General features: G+C 37.9%; 1 long non-coding RNA gene across 1 annotated transcript in view; it reads right to left on the bottom strand.

Annotated features, from left to right (window-relative positions):
- The window catches only part of LOC123791911 (uncharacterized), a 205712-nt gene that overhangs the window by 150658 nt on the left and 29718 nt on the right, over positions 1–25336 (bottom strand). The gene's annotated exons all lie outside the window — the stretch shown is intronic.

Below are 25336 nucleotides of genomic sequence, written 5' to 3'. Positions count from 1 at the left end.
GTAACGGTAAGGATGATATTTACTGTAAGTTTTTGGTAGATACATTTTACTTTTAAGTTATTCATTATATTTTTTATTCACTGTGATTATTTTTAGTAATTTAATATTTCTAGATAGTTTAACAAACTCCTCTAACAAACAAAAAGATCTTAGATCTTAGAAAGCTTTACCTAAAACTCACCAGATATTCTTACCCCATTTCTAATTCTCCCTTAACTTTGTTACTTGCAAAATTAAATATTTTTGTCATAGACACAACATTTTAGATTTATCCATATGTTAAACTTTGCTCATTGTTCCTTCTTGCATTTCACACACCTTTTTTTCTTCTTCCTAAAGTAAGTCCTTTAGAAGCTCCTTTAAAGAGGGTCTACTGGGAACTAATTCTCGATATTCATTTGTTGAAAATGTCTTTATTTTGCCCTTCATATTCATTTCTTGAATGAAATTTTAACTAGGTATGTATTGCCATTTAGACAATTCTTTTCTTTCAGCACTTTGAAAATAATTTTCTCCATCTTAGGACCTCTCTCTATTGTTGATACTGAAAAGTCAGCCCTCTCACTAATTAATAGTGCCACCCAAAAGTATGGTCTATGGAGCTTCTTAGAAACGTAGATCTCAGGGACGCCTGGGTGGCTCAGTCCTTAAGCAACTGCCTTCGGCTCAGGGCATGATCCCAGAGTCCTGGGATCGAGCCCCACATTGGGCTCCCTGCTCTGCTGGGAGCCGGCTTCTTCTTCGCCCACTCCCCCTACTGTGTTCCCTCTCTTGCTGGCTGTCTCTCTCTGTCAAATAAATAAATAAAATCTTAAAAAAAAAATGAAAAATAAATGTAGATCTCAGATCCATCCCAGACCAATTGAATCAGAACCTTAAAATGGTGAGGACACACCTACATCTTATTTACTAACTTTGCAGGTGATTCTGGGGCTCATTAGAAGTTGAGAACCTAAGAGTAATTCGTGTATAGGCAACTTTATCTCTTCCTACTTTTAAGATCTTCAAGACATTATGATATGTCTAGATGTGGATTTATTTATTGTGCTTGGGAATTTTTATTATTCTTGGATCTAAAGATTCATGCCTTTCATTAATTCCAGGAAATTACCAGCCATTATCTCATCAAATATTACCTTTCCTACATTTTTCCTTCGGTAACTCCAATGACATGTGTTCTAAACATTTTCATTTTTCCTTCCCTATAATTTTTAATGTAGATCTCTATATATTAATATTCCTGATGTTTTCATAGGAAAACAGTTTCTGAATAGGGGTATCTGTAAATGACTACCTCTGCGGAAATTTAACTCAACAACTACCCAACAGTTTCTGAGTGACCGGCACACCCACTTCTAATCCCAGAGTTAAGAAAGAACTTTCCACTAAAATAGTATAGCATTTTACTATTACTGCAGTACCTTAAAGCTTAACCAGAAGAGCATTACCAAAAAAATTTACTGTAAAATGTAATAACTGAGACCCTTCTAGTGCATACTTGTGAAGTAAAGTAAAAATGCCTTAGAAGACATTTAAGAGAAGTTTATATTATTTATATTTTCACATCTCAATATGGTCTTTTACAAAAAGAGCCCTACGTACCATATCTTCGTCAAAATGCAGCAACTTATTCTTAAAATACTTCTCAGTGAAGAAACAGACAAACTGAAAAGAATCCAAGATATTTTCCTTTGACTTTAAAATTCATTTTGTTAATAGTTGTATTCATAGTCTTTACAGAAAATCTGTTTCCTGATATTTCAGGGACCTTTCACCAAATTTGGCGATTCAATTATTTTCACAGAAAAGAATGTCAGCAATTTTAGAATACTGGGACAATAGCTTCATCTGAACCTCTGGGTGCCTCCCTCCACTTGAAAACATAAGAAGGACAAAGAGCTTGAGTAGAAATAAAATCAGACATGGAACCTAATGGGGGAGGGGGCATATTTTTCCTTAACATGCTGATGGATGAATGAGAGATTTAAAACTTGACTGTTTTAAAAGCTAATGCTTTTGAGACTAATTATCTGTAATGACAATATGTCTGTGTGCTATGTAAATAAGAACCTACAATGAGACACATCTGTCATAATGAAATGTGACACAGGAGAGATTAGACTAAAGCTTTCCTTACAGTGAGTTTTTAGATAAACTTATTCTGATTAATAAAATGTCCCATTGTTTGAGATGCTGGCAGTGAGACTTGGAAAGAAGCAGGATTCGATTGTTACAGGAATTTTTTATGGATGAGTTATGCAGATTCAATCTGATTATTTCATTTATGCTTAGCAGAGGCTATGATTGTTCCATCTGAGTCAGCCATTGCCATGTTCTTTATAGATGCACAGGATCCTCTGGGAACTGAAGACTGGTACCTGACATTAATGTATGAGCTTATTTACATCAAGAAGCTCATTCAGAAGAAATTCTTTTCTCTCTCTCTCTCTCTTCATCCAGAGACTGTCATAAAACAGAAACTATTATGATCTGAGCCATACCTGTCTCACTCTCTTCCCTCACCTGTAACGTCCAGCTTTTCCTTTCTGCTGGCTCTTCCCCATTAGCCTAGAAATGTGAACATGTCTCAGTCATCTTTAAAAAAATAAACTAACAGAAAACAAAGAAAGCCCTCTTTGAATTCTGCCTACCCACTTCAAACTCGACTCACTGAAAGAATAGCATATTTCTCCATCTTTGCTTTTATACTTTTCCTTTCATTGTCAAATCCCATTGTCATCTGGCTTCTGCCTGGATTAGAAATCTTGTTAAGACCTCTAATAGAACAACTGCCTAGTTTTCAGTCCTTACCCTGTTTGACTGCTCCAGTGCACCCAACACTATTGATGACTCCTTCTCTTCATGAGTTTCTTTACACCCTTGGTGTCTAGGCTTTCCTGCTACATCTAAGTTCTACTCTCTTCCCTGGTCTCATCATCAATCCTTCCACTAAACATTGATGACCCCCAGACTTCCATCATGAGGTCCCTTCTCTACACATTCTGCCTGGGCAATTTCATCCTTGCTCACAGCTTCTCCTTAAGGCTGAGAATTCCAAAATCTGCATCTGCTATTCAAACTCTCTCCTCAGTTCCTGAGCTTCAAATCTATACAACCCACAGCTCACACGGATGTTAGACACCTCAACTCAATGTAACCAGAAAAGCTTTACTTTAAAAAAAGAAAAGTTTTTTTCCTACTGTCTTCTTTATCCTCTCAGTTTTTCAACCAGTAGCCAATGAATCAGCTGTCTCTTCTCTTTCCCCATTGTCTGACCTCAATATCACTAACTCTTGTTGATTTTCCTTTCCCCTTCCTCCATTCTCAATGTCTTACCTATCCCCTTATCTTCCTTTTCAATGTCACTACTGTTGTTCACACACTCATTATCCCTTGTCTAGAATATTGTCTCCTAACCAGTCTCCCTGTCATTATATTTGCTCCTTTCCAGTCCACTCAATTCACTGCCAAAGTGATCTGCCTAAAATTGCAAATCTCATTCTGGTGTTGAAAATATCTTATGCACCCCTGGTGCATATCTGGACATATCTTATGCATCCCTTCAGATCTTTCAGTCTCCCGGTCTCCCAGGCCTCTACAGCTTGCTCTGCCTTAACTACAGCTACTTCAAACATCTCAATGCATGCCTATAGATATCATCTGCCTGAGGCCAAGGCCTGGAGCTTCTAGCTCCCCTCCACCACTTCCAGGCTCAGATGAAGTACCACATGCTAGTCTAAGTTCTCCAAGAAGCAAATACCAAGATTCAATTCAACATGTGTTGCAGATCTGATCCTGACTGAAGGAGAGAAAGAAGGAAGGAAGGTTGGATAGAAGTATCTTAGACTCCAGTGCAGTTCTAAGGAAATGCTGGCAGGGCCACCAGGAAGTCCTCAAGCTAAAATCTCCTGTTAGAGGAATCCCTGTCTCGTAGGAATAGACCTGCCTTACTATCTCGGCTATGATCAATCACTGGGGCAGACAGAGGAAGTTTGTCCTCTGTACAACACAGCAGGCACTCAGATCCACCAAATCATACTGTTGGATAGACACAGCAGCAATCTACTGTATGATGGAAGTGGCACATTTGTGATGGGGCTGGAGCAGGTCCAAAATTATGAGCAAATTACTGTCAGCTGCTGGCCCAGACTCCCTGCCACCTACTTCTACTACACCAATGCTTCTCCTTTAACCCATGAATTTCTAGGCTGACCAAGTCTCAGAGGAAGAAGACATAGGACAGGCTCATAGTATGTCAGAGTGCTATGTTGGTGTAGCTGGAAATGGACAGTTACCACATTGTAGCCCCAAATGTGGGTTACTCTGAAAGATGGTCTGACAAGATGACCCTGAATAAGTCTCCTTGACCAGCCCAGTTCTTGTGCACTAAGCCACAGAGTAGACAGGGTAGCAGGGATGAAGACTGTGCATGGGCATAATAACAAGGGCTTCTTGTCATCATGACCAATCTAGCTACTGCCACTTAGGAGTGGCCAATGTGCCAGCATCAGAGACTAAAGATGTGCCCTCTACATTCCACCATCCCCGTAGGTGTCATCCAATAACCTATCTAGTGGCAAGTCAATTTTTCCACGTTGGAGGGACAGTAATTATTAACATACCAAAATTGATACGTACTCTGGATATGGGGTTACCCTTCCTACCTGCAGTGCCTCTATCAACATCACCATCAAAGCACTTATAGAATGCTTTATCCTTTAATGTGTTTTCCACACAATGTTAGCTCCATTGTGGGATGTTTTTCTACAGCCAAAGAGGTGCAAAAGTGGACTTGTTACCAGGAGATTCAAAGATAATACTACGTACCCCACCACCTAGAAGCAGAGAGACTAACAGAATGACAAACAGCCTGTTGAAGGCTCAACTATGGATCCAATATCTTGTGGGGTTTGGGTGCTGTCTAACAAGAAGTGATATATGGACCAAATCAACAGCTGATATATAGTACTACATAACAATAAGAATACATGGGTTCAGGAAGCAAGAGAAGTTCAAGTTGCCCCCTCATCATTGATAGTATTTGTGCTTCTACTCCCTGCAATCTAAGGTCCTTTCCAATCAGAGGTTCTAGTTCCCAGAAAAGGGATACTTCTGCTACTGTATATAATAAGAGTCCCACTGAACTTAAAGTTATGACTACCACCTGACTGTTTTGAGCTTTAATGCCAATAGTCCAACAGGTAAGGAAATGATTTACTATTTTATTGAATTAATTAAAGAGTTGGTGTTACCACCACCGAATGGCTTCAAAGGGGATAATGTCTGAAACCCAAGGGATCCACTGGGTCTCTCTCGGTACTTACATACCCACTGATAGTGGTTAATGGAAAAATGCAGCAACCATGACCCAAAAAGGACAGGGCAAACAAAGGGTCAGACCACTTGAAGTTCTAGGTCACCTCACCAAGAAAGCAACAAAGACCTAGCTAAAGTTGGCCCAGGATGAGAGAAGTATAGAATGTGTGATAGAGGAGAGAGATGATAAATATCAATTAGAGCCTCAGAACCAGCCCCAGTACAGAGATAATAATTTATTTCAGTAACCCACTTGCCTTCTTTCTGGAAATCACAAGTTACCTTCCTGAGGGGAATTCTGTGACTGACTGACTTATTCCTCCTTTCTGTGGGGAAACAGTAAGGGCAATTTGTTCTCACAACAATGGAAGCCCAATATTATATCAAAGAAGCCACGTATAGTGGAAAGTCACAAGCATATCTGAGGAGTACAAGAGGTCATCTATACCAGGCACATCTTACGTACTGCTTCAGATCCTCTCAGCCTCACCTGTCAGTCAGCCCTGGGTATTTGTTCTGTCTCAACCACTGCCACAATGACCAATTCCAGACTCAGATGGAGCAACATACTGCAAGGCATACAATCTGGCTCTCTAGAAGGTCCCAGTGATGCATTCCAAAAGTAGAAAGTAGTTAATACCCCATGGGTTAGCTCTGTTCAGTGGGAGACAAGAGAGGGGAAAATGTTAGCAGATGAATTCTCTTTCTGTACACCCCCTAATGGAATGCACAACTTTTCTGTAAAGCCTGTTTGGACCTGTTTCATGTGGCTGAGAAACTGCTCCTGTTTGTGAAGCGACGGCCAGCTTCATAATGAAGACCTTGTGTTACCTCCCATCCTTCCCTGACTTACTGCACTTTCCCTCAGTCTCACTGCCCTCAGATTACCTCTCCAGGAAAACATTAGCATTTAATCCTCACCTCAGGTTCTGTTTGATAAAGAACCTGGGCTAAGTTTCATTTCATTGCGCGCTCCACCTAAAGAAAACCTCAGATCTGGCTCCTGCTGTCATTTTCAATATCATCACCTATGGTCCCCTTACGCTCATCTTTTGGTGATCAAGCAGAGCTATTCACAAGTTTCCAAGCTTCCCACCTTTTCCACAGAATCATATATCTACATCTGCTCCTTCCTCTGCTTGGAGAGTGCTCTCCCACCCGCTCCCTCTGGTGAGCTCCCCACAATGCCATGGGTGAAGTCAGACAACGGTCAATCCAGTACTTCACAAAACTTCACTACAATTAATGAAAATGTTTAGAAGCCTCTTTTGAGTCTCCTTGCCTAATACTGAAAGATTAAAAAGAAAAAAAAAGCCATGTATTATCATATAAATACTTATTCTTCCTATTATGGTAAAAAAGAATTCTTGAAATATAAGAAAATCACTATGGAGACAAGGTGAAATGCATCCCTTTATCTGCAAATGTAACTGAAATCACAGCAAACATTGTTGAAGATGTAAAGAAATAAATGCTAAAATAAGTTAAATACTACAGGTTTTCTGTATAGACAGGAAAAAAGTAAAAACATTGCTAAGAAATCAGCTTATGATATTATTAGTCTGGTTTTAAAAAGAAATACAAAAATAACTCACTTTCTTATGAACAAATAAAGGAAAACATATATCAAAGAAGATATATTCTCAGTTGGTAACTTCTTTAACAGAAACAATGATTTATGAAAATTTTTGCTTAATGGAATGGCTGCTTTAAGTGGAATAAAAAATATTCTGGGATGAAGTCATAGAAACATTTTCACATATGAAATCCTGCACTAATCATTCGTAGTCAAGATGTTCCAGCAAAGAAGCTGAAGCCAGAAGTGCACCAAAAGCTAGAGATGTTAAAAATGTAGTTAACTTTCCATGAAGACAAGATCTTTAAAATAAAGACTCTTGTACAATATTTTGTAATGAAATGAGAAATAACCATGGTAATCTTTTGGATGACAAAGAGGGTTTTTTTTCTATTTGTGACAAAATACATAAAAGATTTGTTAAGTATAAAGGTATTACATATCTTTTTATATAAAACATCATGCTCCAAATTTGCCATCTTTTTCTGGAATGACAAGTGGCTGTAAGGATATGCTGTTTGGAAGATACTTTCAAAGAGATAAATACACTTAATCACTTCCTTCAAGATAAAGCTGACATTTTGGTAATTTTGATTTTGATAATGAGTGAGAAAATAACATTTCTTGAAAGAAACATACTCTGGAGAGAGTATTTTGAACAATGGGTGTTTGAAATTATTTCCCTTATTATATGATCATATAACTGACAATAATGTATGCCTGTAACAACTCTCTCATGTGCTCACATTTTAAAAGCTGACAATAAATTTTTTAAACCTGTTTCAAAATGTTCACATGTGGAATTTCAGTGAATCTATACCCACTTTATAAAAATACATAAAATTCAGGACCTTTTGATGAGTCTGCATAAACAACTGATTGGTATCATGGAAGACGGACATCTGGTGGGTGACTTCAAGTAAAATCTTTGCGTAATTGGTGAATGGAATTGAAAAATCAGCATTGTGATCAAGCAGGCATAACCAACAATGTACATCTTCAATTTGGATATATGTGTCTTTGTGAGGTATTTTTCTACTATGACCACCATTAGAAACAACTATGGAAAGAAACTGAGTTTGTTTGTTTGCTTGTTTGTTTGTTTATTGAGAGAGAGAGGAAGAGATATTGAGATCATGAGCAGGGGGATGAGCAGAGGGAGAAGGACAAGCAGACTCCTTGCTGAGAGTAGAGTGTGATGCAGTGTTTGATACCACAACCCGAAAATCGTGACCTGAGCTGAAATCAAGAGTTCACACACACACACACACACACACACACACACGAACATTATTCAGCCTTAAAAAGGAAGGAAATCCTGAACAAGCTACAATATGAACGAACCTTAAAGACATGTGAAGTGAAATAAGCCAAACACAGAAGGACAAATATTATATCATTCCACTTATTTGAAGTACCTAGAGTAGTCAAATTCATAGAGATAGAAAGTAGAATGGTGATTGCCAGGGCTAGGGGTAGGGGAGAATGAGAAGCTGTTGCTAAATGGATAGAGAGTTTCAGTTTGGGAAGATGGAAATGGCCATACGACAATGTAGATGCACTTAATGCCACTGAACTGTGTACCTTAAAGTGGTTAACTTTTATGTTATGTCTATTTTACCACAATAAAAATGATAATAAAATAATAAAAAAGAGTATATGACTAAAATGTCTTTACATCTGAATGTCAGATGGTACGGGTAGATGATGGAGCATTCTTCATGCTCAGAACTGCACATGTTCAATTAATGCTTGTGAAAGGAGAAAGGAGGGACGGAAGGAAGTCCACCTTCGAATTAAGACATGGAGGCATTATGTCCTGTGTATCTCTTTGAAGGACACAAACATTGGGCACCCTGGAAGATACCAGCAATATGTTCTCCTAGAACATGGAGACTTATCTTAACATCTACCCTGCCTTCTCCATCTTCCCAAATTCTGTCCCCACAGTGTTTTCAACTTCACAACAGCTGCCAAATTTGTAAATGCTAAGTGGAACTTCTAATAACTGATAAACATGCCTCAGTGAATATAGTATGAAAATCCGTACCACCTTTCCTAAGCATGCAAAAAGAGATGCATTCAGGCAAAAGTCTCCGTTCTCATGTATGGAAGAAAAGGAAAGTCCACCCACATGCTTAATACCACCCACAGACAAGCTCAATGTAATAAGTATCTTCAAGTTTGCTGAGCCATGATCAAGAGCCTAATAATGATGAATTAAAATAAGCAAACTTTGCTCATTTTTCTTCTCCCAAATTCTATGTTTGGGACCTTATTTTAATTGAAATCTCTGGAATTAAATCCTATCAACACTGATACATAAAATATATGGTAATTGATTTTAAAAATAATGACGTTTAAAACCTTGCAATACTCTCAACTTAAAATATTATTCTATGCCTAGGGAAAGCCTCAAAGACAACAGTCTCCTTTCATTAAAGATCACCTGGAATACAGATAATATTTAATATGTGTGATGATAAATCTACAAAGAAAAAGAAACATCAAAAGGCTATTAGAATCTATAGTATCCCAGTGTTTAAACACCAAAAAACCAATAAAATGTCATTTCATATTTAAGACAAGCATGATAATCTCCAGTTACAGAAGTTACAGGAATTCTTTCTTCCTTTAAAAGAAAAATGATATTCTGACATTAACTTCTTGTATTAATATTAATACATTTTCTTTTCCAAACAAAATTAATGTCGGCAGCTCTGCTGGCTAGGAAACAAAATTTAAAAGCAAAGGGAGGAAATAAAATAGGAATATGGGATGGAAGAACCCTTGCTTTGCCATTATTTTAAAATCTCCTCATTAGAAAGTAACTCTATGAGGGCAGAAACCATATCATTTTGCTCATTTCTGTATCTTCTTAACAATGCTAGCACATAGCAGGTATTTCATAAATATTTGTTAAATGGATAAGTAAAAGTACAAAGTTAGGCATCTATTAAATGTATTTTGAAGAAAAAATTGCCAAAAATAGGCCCAAAAGTTGGTTATTTACAGAACTGAGACCTCATCTCACTATGATGGCATGATTGGCACATGACTAGTTAGTGGCAGAATTTCAACTTAGACTAGTGTCGTCATTCCTTTCCCCTGAAATTTGCGCTACAGCTTACAGGAGCGGAGTGAAGACTGCCTTTCTATGTTACTACATCAAGCTCTTCTCCAGCTATTCTCCAACAGCTGAGACAGGAAATGAGACAAGGAAGGATGCGTGTCCAGCTTTCTTCAACCACTAAGAATAAAGAGAGAGAGCAAATGTCAACAGGAGTGGAAGCAGATCTTGAAAGAACAAGGGAGAAGAGGAAAGGACCAGAAAGAACCATCCTTATTAGATCTGAAGATTTAGCATCATTTCACAACTCCCTTCATTTGGTCTGAATTAATGTTCTCTGGGGTCCTTCTCAATACTAGCCCTCACATCAAAGAACTGATTACAATGCTAAATGTTTTTTCCTACACCAAATGTGTACCATATTATTGAGCTTAAAGGAGATGTACCACTATACACCAGGCCAAAAGTAGTGTTTCATATAATTAGGATTTTATTTTTCCGACTACATGTTTTTTGGGTAACAGATGTAGCTACATCCCAAGGCTTACTAAAATGACTGAACAATTTCTACTTTACTGAAAAAAATAGAAGTTTTCATTTTTATTAAAAAACATGTTGGTGGAAAGAAAAACAATTGTACAACACAGACAATATTTAGATGCCAAAGAATATAGGAACACTGCATTTGCTTTTTAAATAAGTTATATAAAGAGATGATGTAGTTAGAAAGCACTGGTCAGTGTACATGGCAGAAAAGCAATATCTGTCCTCTGTCCTGTCATCTCTTCAGTTTTAGTAGAGCTAATGTTGAGATTTATCATTGGCCATTACCCAAACCCATCTGTAGGATTTCCTAATTCAGTCATGAATATAAGCATAGAGTTCAGGTACCAGGGAAGCCCTCTTCCACTATGTTGCTGTTGTTGTTATTATTATTATTATTATTATTATTATTATTATTATTAAAAGTTGAAAAGACCCTGGCTTAAAGAAAATTAGAATGATTTGTTTGTTACCAGCTTTTCACACTCCCCTAATATGCTAATGTGAATAGAGAATCTCCAAAAAAAGGGATCTAATACAAACTGTTTTCCAAATTTTTTTGGCACCTTTTTTTCTCAAAGCATCTTGGGGAGAAAATGTCTTTCTCTCTTTACCTGTGTCAGAAAAGGCACCTTAAGCCTTTCTTAGCTTTAATTTCCTAGTGGAAATCAATTCTCATATTATCTCCCTATTTAAAATCTGTCAGCAGTTTAAAATACTTCATGTTACTTAAAGAATATAACATAAAATCCTGATTTGGGCTTGTAAATCTAACCTCCACCTGAATCTTCAGCTTCTTCCCTTAACTTCCCCCTATTAAGCCCCTAGAAGGTGCCCTGCTGTCTCTGCACACTGTCATTTCACTGCCTGCAAGAGCTGCCTTCCAGGGAATGGCACCTCCTGGTGCCCTGGCCTGGCTGACGTCACTGTGCCCAATCTGGTCTGGGTTTCTCCTGCCTGTGTTTCCATGCCTGTGCTTCCACCATGCCACAGTTCTAGTGACTTCACTTCTGTCTTTCACATGCCTTCCGCACAATAGGTACTGTAAAAATGTTTGTTGAAATGGGTGGATGAATGAAGAGTTCTCGCCTAACACAAGTGATGGGGATGGGAGGAGGGATTTAATGTTAACAGACTGTTAAAGAACACTCTGCTACTAAACTCTTGGTTTTCCATATGACACACTGTGTAGCCTATTTCAATCACTAAGGAACTAGCCAGAACCCTACCCATTTATGGTAAAGAGAAAATTAAGCTTTTATTTTTAACCATATTAGACATATAAACAACCTATATAGCATAAAATCTACACACATATATTCTTCCATCCACTGATGAGTCACTCATCTATGATTCTGCTTTTCTATTACTACTAGATTCCCTTTCTTGACATTTGAGGCTTCTAATTAGCAAGAAGCTGATTTTTTTTCAGTATCGTAGAAAAGTTTTTCAAGGGAAAGGAAAAATAATGATTCCGAATAAATATCAGACCACTGTAGAGTCGTAGTACATTTATGCCTTATGAAGCGGGACATACATGTCCGAATGGGTTCTGTATCTCCTGTGCAAATGAACTGACATTGCCAAAAGTCAATGACTGCATGCTTGCATGAAACCTCCAAATCCTAACGAGCTCCCTTGCTGCAGCCAAGAGCTGCAATCTGACAGGGCTGCCAACAGCACTACCGAACTGCTAATAGATTTTCCTGCTTCTCTGCTCAAGTACAACAGAAAGGTTGTGTGCTAAAACTTCCAATTAGTAAGAGGGAAGAAAAAAGAACTGCAATAATTTTCTGAAATCATAAACTAGGGGATTTACTTTTGACTTCCTCATCCCATTGCTTTTGTTTCCCTCTTCAGTTGAATACAGTCCTGAGGTCTAATTTAAGACATGTCCTAACTTATTATTTATATGGGTTATAGTAATCAGAATCAGGACTACATTTATGCACAGAGAAAGTAACCATCTATTTGGTGTGACCACCTATATGGTGTGCTTCCCTTATCAAAAATAATACCACTTCCACCTATTCTGAAAGCCTGAAAAACTGAGCTAGAAGATAATAAAGGCCTGTCTTCTTGGAGAAGTCTGTTGTGTTTGGCCTTATGCAATATAATACTTTATATTAACATCATGTTTGACATTCCTCTCTATATATACACAGTCACACAAGTATGAAGGCACTAGATACGTAAAAGGTCAAATTGTTTGGGAAAATACAACTATACCCCAAAAGACTTGACCTACTTCATAGTTTTGCTTAGTGACAGAATTAGTTTAAATTACATATGTACATAATTCATTTCTCTCTGCCCATTTAATCTATCAATAGTGCTAAGCAATCTATAACTATGTGGTGAACTGAATAAATCAATGTTTTTGACAGACAGGATTTAAAAATGTTTAAAAACAAAATGAAGCAAAATCAGAACGTTTTCCTGCAAAAATGATAGAATTGATTAGTGTTAAATGTGTCAGAAATTTTGATTCACTGTAATTTAGAAAGATGACCCTTGGAGTTATGGGATGAGTATGTCCTGATCTTGGGATAATGCAGATCCACTACACTGAAAGAAGCAGGTCTGGTTTGATTCTGCTCTGAACATACAGGTAGTGCCTGGCTGGTCTGTCCAATATCTCTATGCTAGTTACTGAATAGAACATTGAATTAGGTATGATCTTTGCGTTGTGTACATTTGATTTAACACTAATTCTCTCTTTCCATTTTGCCAATCCTGAGGAAAACCAAAATATTTCAAGTTGAAAATATCACTCATGACTCTTGAAGAACACATTTTAAAACATTGTGGTAGATCAAAAAACAGCTTCCCAAAAATGTCCATGTCCTAGTCCTCGGAACCTGTGAATGTTACCTTATTTGGGAAGAGGGTCTTTGCAGATGAGATTAAGTTAAAGATCTTGAGACAGGGAGGTTATGCTGGATTATCTGGGTGGGCACTAAATGCCATCACATGTAACCTTGTAAGAAAGAGATGAGAGGGGCACCTGGGTGGCTCAGTTGGTTAAGCATCTGCCTTAGGCTCAGGTCATGATCCCAGGGAACTGGGATCGAGCCCTACATCAGGTTCCCTGCGGGAGCCTGCTTCTCCCTCTCCCTATGCCACTCCCCCTGCGTGTGCTTTGTCATGCTCTAAATAAATAAATATTCTTAAAAAAAATAAGAAGAAAGGAAGAAAGAGACAAGAGACACACAGGGAGAGGCAAAAGTAATGTGAAGATGGAGCAGACCCTGGAGTGATGTGGCCACTGGCCAAGGATTGCCAGCTGCCACCAGAAGTCAGGAGGGCCAAGAGAGGTTCTTCCCTAGAACTGCCAGGGGGAGTATGGTCTTGCTAACACACTGATTTCAGACTTCTAGCCTCCAGAACTGTGAGAGAGTTTCACAGTTGTTTTAAGTTGTGTTGAGCCACCAACTTTCTGGCAATTTGTTGCAGCAGGCACAGAAAACTATGGTGTAGTTTTCCCTCAAAGAAATTACAGATGAGGAAGGGCAATAATGCAGGTTCATATAACAGTATGAAGTAGCAAGTCACAACAAAGTGCAGAGGGCTATTCTTGGAAGTTTACTCTTATAGAAATATTTAAGATGGGGAGAAAAAAAAAAAAACAACCCTAACTGGCAATAGGAAGATCTCTCTGAAAAGTATGGTTTTACTGGTAAGTGCTTAAAACTTACTATGTTCAGTTTGAAACATACTAACTGTAAAATGTTGGCAAGACATGTACATGATAATGAAATTCAGGAAGCAGGAAATGTAGAATGGCCCAAGAGAGGTTGGGGCTGGACATGTAGGTGAGGACATTATCCACAGATGTGATTATTACAGCCAGGACACTCAGTAAAATTTATAAGAGATAGGGTCTAGAATGTTCATTCTTAAGTACAGAGGGAAGTATGGAGAATGTCCCTCTGGAGAATGTAATAGAATTACCCTGAATTTTTCAAAGATATGCCATTGTAAGTCAAGGTGTTACTGATGCATCCCTCAGGTATGCTGAGGAGGAACAAGGCTGAGAGGAAATGGTATACACAGAGCTTCCTAACCAGCATGTCCATGACACACACTATGCCTTAAATGGGCTGCAGGTCTGTGGCAAGAAATTGATCCCCACAAGCTTCAGTATGGCTAGATTTTTTTTTCTAGTAGATTCTTGAGGGGTCAGAGGTCTCCGTCTCCTTCAGCCATCAACAGCTTCAATGTGAAACTCCTTCAGAGTGGCCAAAGCAGAGCAGGATCTGATGACGTGCCCTGTGGAACCCTCACTCTTCCATGGTAGCCATCAAGAATTTGAAGAGATCATCATTTTAAAAGTCTTGGTTAGGGAGAAACAAACTATAAGAGACTCTTAACTATAGGAAATAAACTGAACATTGCTGGAGGGGAGGAGGGTGGGGGGATGGGGCAACTGTAATAGGTATTAAGGAAGCCACGTGATGTAATGAGCACTGGGTGTATATGCAACTGATGAATTACCAGACTCTACATCTAAGACTATAATGATCCACTGTATGCTAACTAATTGAATTTAAATAAAATAAGTTATTAAAAAGTCTTGGTGAGTAATTGCAAGCCATCCAAGTTCACTCTATGAAGCCAGCATTACCCTGATGCCAAAACCAGATAGAGACTCCACTAAAAAGAGAACTAGAGGCCAATATCCCTGATGAACAGGGATGCAAAAATTCTCAATAAAATATGAGCAAAACAAATCCAACAATACATCAAAAGAATCATTCACCACAATCAAATGAGACTTGCTCCTGGACTGTAAGGGTAGTTCAATATTCACAAATGAATTCATGTGATACACCAACCACATTAATTTAAAAAAAGGATAAGAACCATATGATCCTTTCAACTGATGTAGAAAAAGTATGTGACAAAGTACAACATCCATCCATGATTAAAAAAAAAAACTCAAAAAGTGGGGATAGAGGGAACATACCTCAACATCACAAAGGCCATATACAAATATCATCCTCAGAGGGGCAAAACTGGCCAGGAACAAGACAAGGATGTCCACTGTCACCACTACTATTTAACATACTACTAGAAGTCCTAGCCATAGCAATCAGACAACACAAGGAAATAACAGACATCCAAATCGGCAAGGAAGAAGTCAAACTTTCACTATTTGTAGATGGCATGATACTTTATATAAAAAATCCAAAAGACTCCACCCAAAACTTGTTAGAACTGATACACAAATTCAGTACATTCGCAGGATACAAAATCAACATACAGGAATCTGTTGCATTTTTAAGCACCAATAATGAAGCAGCAGAAGGAGAAACCAAGGGAAAAAAAATCCCATTTACAATTGTACCAAAAACCATAAGATACCTAGAAATAAACCTAATAAAAAAGGTAAAGGTAAAAAGATCTGTACTCTGAAAACTATAGAACACTTATGAAAGAAATTGAAGATTACACCAAGAAATAGAAAAACATCTCATGCTCACGGATGGAAGAACAAATCTTGCTAAAATATAATACCCAAAGCAATCTACATATTTAATGCAATCCCTATCAAAACACCAATAGCATTTTTCACAGAGCTAGAACAAACACTCCCCAAATTTATATGGAACCACAAAAGACCCCGAATAGCCAAGGCAATCTTGAAAAAGAAAAACAAAGCTGGAGGCATCACAATTCCAGACTTCAAGTTATATAACAAAGCTGTAGTGATCAAGACAGTATGGTACTGGCATAAAAATGGACACACAGATCAATAGAACAGAATAGAAAATCCAGAAATGAACCCAAAACTATATGGTCAATTAATCTTCAACAAATCAGGAAAGCACATCCAACTGGAAAAAAGACAGTGTCTTCAACAAATGGTGTTGGAAAAACTGGATAGCAACATGCAAAAGAAGGAAACAGCACCACTTTCTTATACCATACACAAATTCAAAAAGGATGAAAGACCTAAATGTGAGACAGGAAACCATCAAAATCCTAGAGGAGAACACAGGCAGCAACCTCTTTGATTTTGGCCATAGCAACTTCTTACTAGATATATGTTCAGAGGCAGGGGAAACAAAAGCAAAAATGAACTACTGGGATTTCATCAAGATAAAAAGCTTCTGAACAGTGAAGGAAACAACCGAAAAACTAAAAGGCAACCTATGGAATGGGAGCAGGTATTTGCAAATGACATATCTGATAAAGTGCTAGTATCCAAAACATTAAAAGAACTTATCAAATTGAACACCCCAAAAACAAATAATCCAGTTAAAAAACGGGCAGATGATATGAATAGACATTTTTTCCAAAGAAGACATACAGATGGCCAACAGACACATGAAAAGATGCTCAACATCACTCATTATCAGGGAAATACAAATCAAAACTATGATGAGATATCACCTAACACCAATCAGAATGGCTAAAATTAACCACATGGGAACAACAGGCGTTGGTGAGGATGTGGACAAAGGGGAACCCTCACACACTGCTGGTGGGAATGCAAACTGGTGCAGCCACTCCAGAAAACAGTATGGAGGTTCCTCAAAAAGTTAAAAATAGAACTACCGTACAATCCAGCAATTACACTATTTACCCAAAGGATACAAAAATACGAATTCAAGGGTTACATGCACCCCAATATTCATAATAGCATTATCAACAATAGCCAAATTATGGAAAGATCCCAAATGACCATCAACTGATGAATGAAGAAGATGTGTACGTACATACACACACACACACACACACACACACACACACACACACACACACACTGGAATATTACTCAGCCATAAAAAATGAAATCTTGCCATTTGCAATGATGTGGATGGAGCTAGAGAGTATTATGCTAAGTGAAATAAGTCAGCTGAAGAAAGATATATACCATATGATTTCACTCACACATGGTATTTAAGAAATAAACATGGGGAAAAGAGGGGAGGAAAACCAAGAAATGGACCCTTAATTACAGAGAACAAACTGATGGTTACCAGAGGGGAGGTGGGGGGGGGATTAAGGAGGGCACTTGTGAATGAGTAACACACATTGTCTGTAACTGCTGAATCACTAAATTCTACACCTGAAACTAATATTATACCGTATGTTAACTAACTGGAATTTAAATAAAAACTTGGGGGGAAAAAAAAGAATTGCAAGCCATTCAAGCATAAAACCTATGTAAAGAAGTTATAGTCACAGAAGCAAACCCCAATGTCTCAATAAAAAGTTCAAAAAATGTTTATTTTGGAAGATTTTTATTCTATTTTTCTTATCATATATATGTAATATGAAGAAAATACAAGTTGTTTTCTGCTAAACCTCCCTTACAGCCACCTCCAAATCCCCTCCTATTTACACTCAGTGTGCTATATTATTATTTTACTATGTGGGCCATGATATAAAAAAGGCTGAGAAGCACTGATAGAGAGAGACAAGGGGTATAAAATCAAATTCTTCTGGAATATCTATATTAGAGGAAACGGTGAAGAAAAGACAGAGAGAGAGTAAGAATCCAGCATTTGGCAGCCAAGCCCTGCCTCAAAAGGTGTAAAATTCCCCAAAGGAAACGGATTAAGATGCTGGGCCACCAAAACGGATAATACTTGTCCAAAATAGGTGAGGGCTGCCAAATGTCACAGAAATATGAAATAAAGACTGAAAAGTGTCTATTGGATTTGATAATTAGAAAGCACTCGAAATGCTAGCAAGGCCAGTGACAGGACAGGTAAGGAAAGGCCACACAACAGGGAGTTGGAGCGTAGATGGGAGAAGGTGTGGACAGGAAGAATAAACTGCTCTTTTCAGAAGGTGATTGCGAGAAAAGTAGTGGAAGTGGAGGGGACCAATATCAGGGGATGTCAGACTTGAGTGTATTTCTACCATAAAGGTAAATAGCCAGCCGAGAGGCAAGTTTAAAGATGAGATATTTGTATATATGGACCATATATACAACACAATATTACTCAGCCATCAGAAAGAACGATTACACAACATTTGCAGCAACATGGACGGGTCTGGAGGAGATTATGCTAAGTGAAATAAGTCAAGCAGAGAAAGACAATTATCATATGGTTTCACTCATTTATGGAACATAAGAAATAGGAAGATCAGTAGGAGAAGGAAGAGAAGAATGAAGGGGGGCTAAACAGAAGGAGGAATGAACCATGAGAGACTATGGACTCTGGGAAACAAACTGAGAGCTTCAGAGAGGAGGGGGGTGGGGGACTGGGATAGGCCAGTGATGGCTATTAAGGAGGGCACATATTGCATGGAGCACTGGGTGTTATATGCAAACAATGAATCATGGAACACTACATCAAAAACTAATGATGTACTGTACGGTGAATAACGTAACATAATAAAAAAATTTTTTTAAATAAATAAATAAAGATGAGGTATTTGTAACTGCAGACGAAGGCATATACTTGATAGAGAAAGTTCCTGAAAAAGCTGAAGGAAATGAAATTGAGTCCAGGTAAAAGGACAGCTCTTGGATAGATGTCCACTGGCTCAAGAGAAGGCAGATAAGGATGGTGCAAATAACTTCACTGATCTGAAATTAGGAAGTTGGGGTGGCTGTGCCTAGGATATCTCTTTTCTCTGTTTTCTAGCATACAGACGGAGACATATTAGAAATGGAAAAACTGGGTCTGGCAATTAGAAGGACATTTGTGACCTTTGCAAAGGCAGTTTTAGTGCTTTATTGAGTCAACAGGTATTTACCATACTAGTGGGTGATAGACTAGAGGTCCGGAGACAGGAGTCCTGGATTTTAGATTTAGCTTTTCGCTGAATTAGTTCTTCATAAGTGAAGGTATCTTTTTGGGACTTATTTCCCCAGAATGAAAGGGTTAGAAAAAATGATGACTTTAGTCATGCCCAACACTTACAATGTTGTCTACTATATACAAGGCAAGGGCTGGCTAAGTATGAAATACAAAGATTCAATAAGAGGCAGGGATTGGGCCACCAAGGGCATTGTCACCTCCAAAAGCAAATTATTACTAGTAATAAGTCATCTTGTTTCAGGAAGTGTTCCTTCGTGGGTCAAGGTCAGCTAACATGGGAAAAGCACTGAAATATATATGAAAGGAAAAAAATGTGATCAATTTCTAGTATGATTTTTAGATCTCCTCAGTATCAACCTTATACTAAAAATTTTAAGACCTTTGGCTGGCTACCTAATAAAGGTTATTTCTCAACATGAGAAATCTGAGAAAGAAATGAGTCACAGATTTAGGGGTCTTAATAAGTAGGAAAATTTGGTATTAATTTGAATGCCATGAGTATTTTCTGACTCTGTCCCTTGGATGTTTAGCACAACACACTAAATGGAAAGTTGTGACTGCACATGTTATATTTTTTAAGACAAAACAGATTCTGCCAACTCCTGAGCTAAAGGAACAGAAAATATAGGCACACATAATGAAGACTGTCGAAATTTGGTATAAAAAAGATGTATATTACCTGATACATCTTCCCATCAACATGTTCATTATAATGCATTCTTTTGTTCTATCCTATTCAGAATTTCTAGCTGTCTGTTTGTACATTGATTTTGCACCTCCCACCAAAAATTTCAGAAGCATTGACAAGCATCTTCCCATACTCTAAAATGCTGCAGTATGAGGAGGAGGACATTTCCATTGCTTTAATCTTCATAAAAAATGCTCACGTGGCTAATTTGTTCAGTTACAAGTCTTTGGTATCTTGTCACTCCTTTTGAATATAAGGATGTTTGGGCTGAGCTCCTTTTTCCCAAAAAGGATCCTTAGTATAGCTCTGATTAGATTCAAAGTGCTACCATGCTCTTTGTAGAATAAAGAGTATGTTAGAAGGAGTACAGATTACTCCAGAGGTGTGTCCATACCATTCCAATCCATCACTATCAAGATGTGCAAATCACCCACCACTGGTAATTAATTCTCTATTGTGGCAAATTAGTTTGTGATCTTTTACCTCACATCCTCCCAAAGTCCCTGCTTCTATGTCAAACATCTCTGAGATTCTCCCTAAGGGGATGCAGTTGCTTCCTTGTTTCATGTCCAACACATGACTGTGTTGAAAGAGGCAGTCGGGCCGCCAACTGACAGCAGAATAGAGTTCAGAAGACCTGACTGCAAGCCGCTCTCTTGCTACTTTTTCTCTATGTAATGTTTATCAATTATTTAATCAGAAGCTCAACTTATTCCTCTATAAAAGAAAGATTTATAAAACCCACCTGATCTACAACATGAGGCTGCTGTGAAGAAGAAAAGGAAATAGCTGACATAGAACATTTTATAATCTACTCTTATGACTTGACTTGCTATGGTTTGACAACAAAGGCAAGCAACCTGAGCACTGGTTTTCTTTCCAAATAGGACAGCCCTTTCCTTCTGCCTAGACTCTTTCCTTCTCTGAGCAAGACCACCTGAGACCACCCCTTGAAGGTAAATGGATGCAGGGGCCAACCCTGCTTCCTACACGCCTGTCTTCACATTCTGGTGTCTCAGGGTGGGACACTGGGGCTAGGTTGTCTTTTTTTGTTGTTTTTGTTGTTTGTTTGTTTTTTTTTAGTAGTTTCAAATCTCTATTCTGGAGCGTTATTTTTCAGAATTATGGAAATCATAACAGTAATTTTAAACAGATTTTTATCTTCTATATAACAAAAAACACTGTTCAACAAGGAATCATTGGTGTTCACATCAAACAAAATTATGACATTTAAATTGATCAAAAGCCTCCTGTTTCTGTTCAGTGTACTTATTAAGTCAGTGCACAACTCCTTCTCATTTTGGAATCTGATATGAGACCAAACCCAGTTCAAGAGTAGCAAAACACGACAGACTATTGGAATTTTTCCCACCAAAAGTCACTGCTGTTACCTCTATATAATCTGATGAGCTTCAATTAAAACTCCTGAAGGAAATTTTCAAATATTCTGAACCCACAGTTATCCCCTTAGTCAAATTAGGATTCCAGTGATAGACAAATTTCCTATGTTAATCAAGATCAGTTATGACTGTGTATCTATCCCTGGAGTAAAAGCTGAACAATTACTACTTCAGGAAATAGCATCCAATATCATTAATGTGAATTGCCCTATGAATATGTCTAACTTCCAAAGAAAGAGCTATCTCCTCAAAAATCAATTTTTTAAAAAGTTATCCTATATTAATCTTTTATAAATAATATGAGACATTTTATGATACCACATTACATATCCAATTACTTCTTTTAGAAAGTATTTTTATTTTTTCAATTTCATTTTCACCACATGATCAAAATAAATAGCATTCAATTATAAACAACGTCCTCAGATGTATTGCCTCATTTTAATTTCAAATTACTGTCCCTATCTCACAGATAAAGTCTCCATGTCATAGCATAATGCTGGTGCAAAACAGATATCTGAATGAATGAATCAATCAATTTTAAGTGACTTGCCCAAGCTTAATATAGGTCAGACTTGAGCCTATATAACTTTGGCCCACTATTCTTTCCACTGAATCATAGCCCCCTCTACTCTTGCTAACAAAGCACCTGATTATACTTCCTCTTGAGCACATATGGAAGTGCTGATTCCAGATTCCAAGAGAATACATTCAAATGGAGTCCATTATGATTAAGAACTAGAAATTCTCTTGTCTTCATCTCTTCCCTGGATATGCTCCAAAGAAAGTGTAAATTTTACACTTCAAAACAGATTATTCCCTTATTCCAATCCTAGAACTTTTACCATTGTTGAGAATCCTAGCAAGTCACATGTAGCCATGCAGTTGTGGGCTCAGGAGTTAGGTGGGAACATAATTCAGCAACAATTGCTTTAGAAATCAGCCAGATATGTTATATAAATTGTGCATCCCTTTCTTAGTAAGATCTAGTGTAGCAAGGATATATAGCAATCTGGGAATAAAGAGACTTTACTCTCCTTCCCACAGAGCAAAATTTCTTCAAAAATCTGAAGGCCATAATTGAGAGGACTCCTTTATCAGTCTATATTGCTAGATGTCATGTTATAATATTATCACACTGAACAGAGAGAGAACAGAGTATAAAGCAGGATGAGGAATACAAAGATCACTAAGGAGGCCAAGAGGTCAGTTCTTAGCCCTTTCTATAATATTTTAAGTATAATCACAAAGCAATCTGGCAAACACCCAGTGTTTGTGAAATAAAGTACAGCCTGATACCTCATTACATATCTTTCACAAAATAATGATCAATTTGTTCCTGCACTAAGGTCAGGAGAAACCAAATAGCACTACATTACCTGATGAGATCACACCCGAAGAACATAACTTAAGCATATCCCATTTGTTGACAGGCATTGAAAAGCAGATAAGATTTTACCTTCTGAAAAAAAAGATAACCGATAATCTGTATGTGCTATATTCATTTTTTAAAGCAACAGAATGCTGAGATCAATTTTCAAGTTTTTACTCGCACATTCATAGACTCAGAGTGAGGGTTAGGACTCACAACCAATTCTTGAAACATATGGGTCAAATGGTATATTAATGAAGCTCTATGACCTTGTTATTCTTTATAACCAGTCACCAAACACACTGGATCCACTGCAATGCAGTTGTTATTAAAACATTCAAGAGTGGAACCTATTCTCCTAAAGCTATTTCAAAAAATAGAAACAGAAGGAAATCTACCAAACTCATTCTATGAGGCCAATATTACCTTGATCCCCAAACCAGGCAAAGACCCCATCAAAAAGGAGAATTACAGACCGATTTCCCTAATGAATATGGACGCCAAAATCCTCAACAAGATCCTGGCTAATAGAATCCAACAGTACATTAAAAGGATTATCCATCATGACCAAGTGGAATTCATACCTGGGATGCAAGCGTGGTTCAACATTCGCAAATTGATCAGTGTGATACATCTTATCAATGAGAAAAGACTCAGGAACCATATGATCCTCTCAATTGATGCAGAAAAAGCATTTGACAAAATACAGCCTCCTTTCCTGATTAAAACCCTTCAGAGTGTAGGGATAGAGGGTACATTTCTCAATCTCATAAAAGCCATCTATGAAAAGCCTACAGCAAATATTATTCTCAATGGGGAAAAGCTGGAAGCCTTTCCCTTAAGATCAGGAACACGACAAGGATGCCCACTCTTGCCACTATTATTCAACATAGTACTAGAAGTCCTGGCAACAGCAATCAGACAACAAAAAGGGATAAAAGGTATCCAAATCGGCAAAGAAGAAGTCAAACTGTCTCTCTTTGCAGATGACATGATACTTTATATGGAAAACCCAAAAGAATCCACGCCCAAACTATTAGAAGTTATAGAGCAATTCAGTAATGTGGCGGGATACAAAATCAATGCTCAGAAATCAGTTGCATTTCTATACACGAATAGTGAGACTGAAGAAAGAGAAATTAGGGAATCCATCCCATTTACAATAGCACCAAAAACCATACGTTACCTTGGAATTAACTTAACCAGAGACGTAAAGGATCTATATTCTAGATACTATAAATCACTCTTGAAAGACATTGAGGAAGACACAAAAAGATGGAAAAATATTCCATGCTCATGGATCGGAAGAATTAACATAGTTAAAATGTCCATGCTACCCAGAGCATTCTACACTTTCAATGCTATCCCGATCAAAATACCGATGACATTTTTCAAAGAACTGGAACAAATAGTCCTCAAATTTGTACGGAACCAGAAAAGGCCCCAAATCGCCAAGGACCTGTTGCAAAGGAAAAACAAAGCTGGGGGCATCACAATGCCGGATTTCGAGCTGTACTAGAAAGCTGTGATCACAAAGACAGCATGGTACTGGCACAAAAACAGACACGTAGACCAAAGGAACAGAATAGAGAACCCAGAAATGGACCCTCAGCTCTTTGGGCAACTAATCTTTGATAAAGCAGGAAAAAACATCCGGTGGAAAAAAGACAGTCTCTTCAATAAATGGTGCTGGGAAAATTGGACAGCTAGATGCAAAAGAATGAAACTTGACCACTCTCTCACACCATACACAAAAATAAACTCTAAATGGATGAAAGACCTCGATGTGAGACAGGAATCCATCAAAATCCTAGAGCAGAACATAGGCAGCAACCTATACGACATCAGCCAAAGCAAACTTTTTCATGACACATCTCCAAAGGCAAGAGAAACAAAAGACAAAATGAACTTGTGGGACTTCATCAAGATAAAAAGCTTCTGCACAGCCAAGGAAACAGTCAAAAAAACTAAGAGGCAGCCCACGGAATGGGAGAATATATTTGCAAATGACGCTACAGATAAAAGACTGGTATCCAAGATCTACAAAGAACTTCTCAAACTCAATACACGAGAAACAAATAAACAAATCAAAAAATGGGCAGAAGATATGAACAGACACTTTTCCAATGAAGACATACAAATGGTTAACAGACACATGAAAAAATGTTCAAAATCATTAGCCATCAGGGAAATTCAAATCAAAACCACACTAAGATACCACCTTATGCCAGTTAGAATGGCAAAAATAGACAAGGCAAGAAACTACAATTGCTGGAGAAGATGTGGAGAAAGGGGATCCCTCCTACGTTGTTGGTGGGAATGCAAGTTGGTACAGCCACTTTGGAAAACAGTGTGGAGGTCCCTTAAAAAGTTAAAAATTGAGCTACCCTATGACCCAGCCATTGCACTACTGGGTATTTACCCCAAAGATACAGACGTAGTGAAGAGAAGGGCCATATGCACCCCAATGTTCATAGCAGCATTGTCCACAATAGCCAAAGCGTGGAAAGAACCGAGATGCCCTTCAACAGACGACTGGATTAAGAAGTTGTGGTCCATATATACAATGGAATATTACTCAGCTA

Source organism: Ursus americanus, chromosome 10 (genome assembly GCF_024610735.1).
Source record: "Ursus americanus isolate L20-20 chromosome 10, mUrsAme1.1.p, whole genome shotgun sequence".
NCBI lineage: Eukaryota > Metazoa > Chordata > Mammalia > Carnivora > Ursidae > Ursus > Ursus americanus.
Note: the sequence above shows the minus strand (reverse complement) of the source record. Positions and strands in the feature narration are given on the sequence as shown.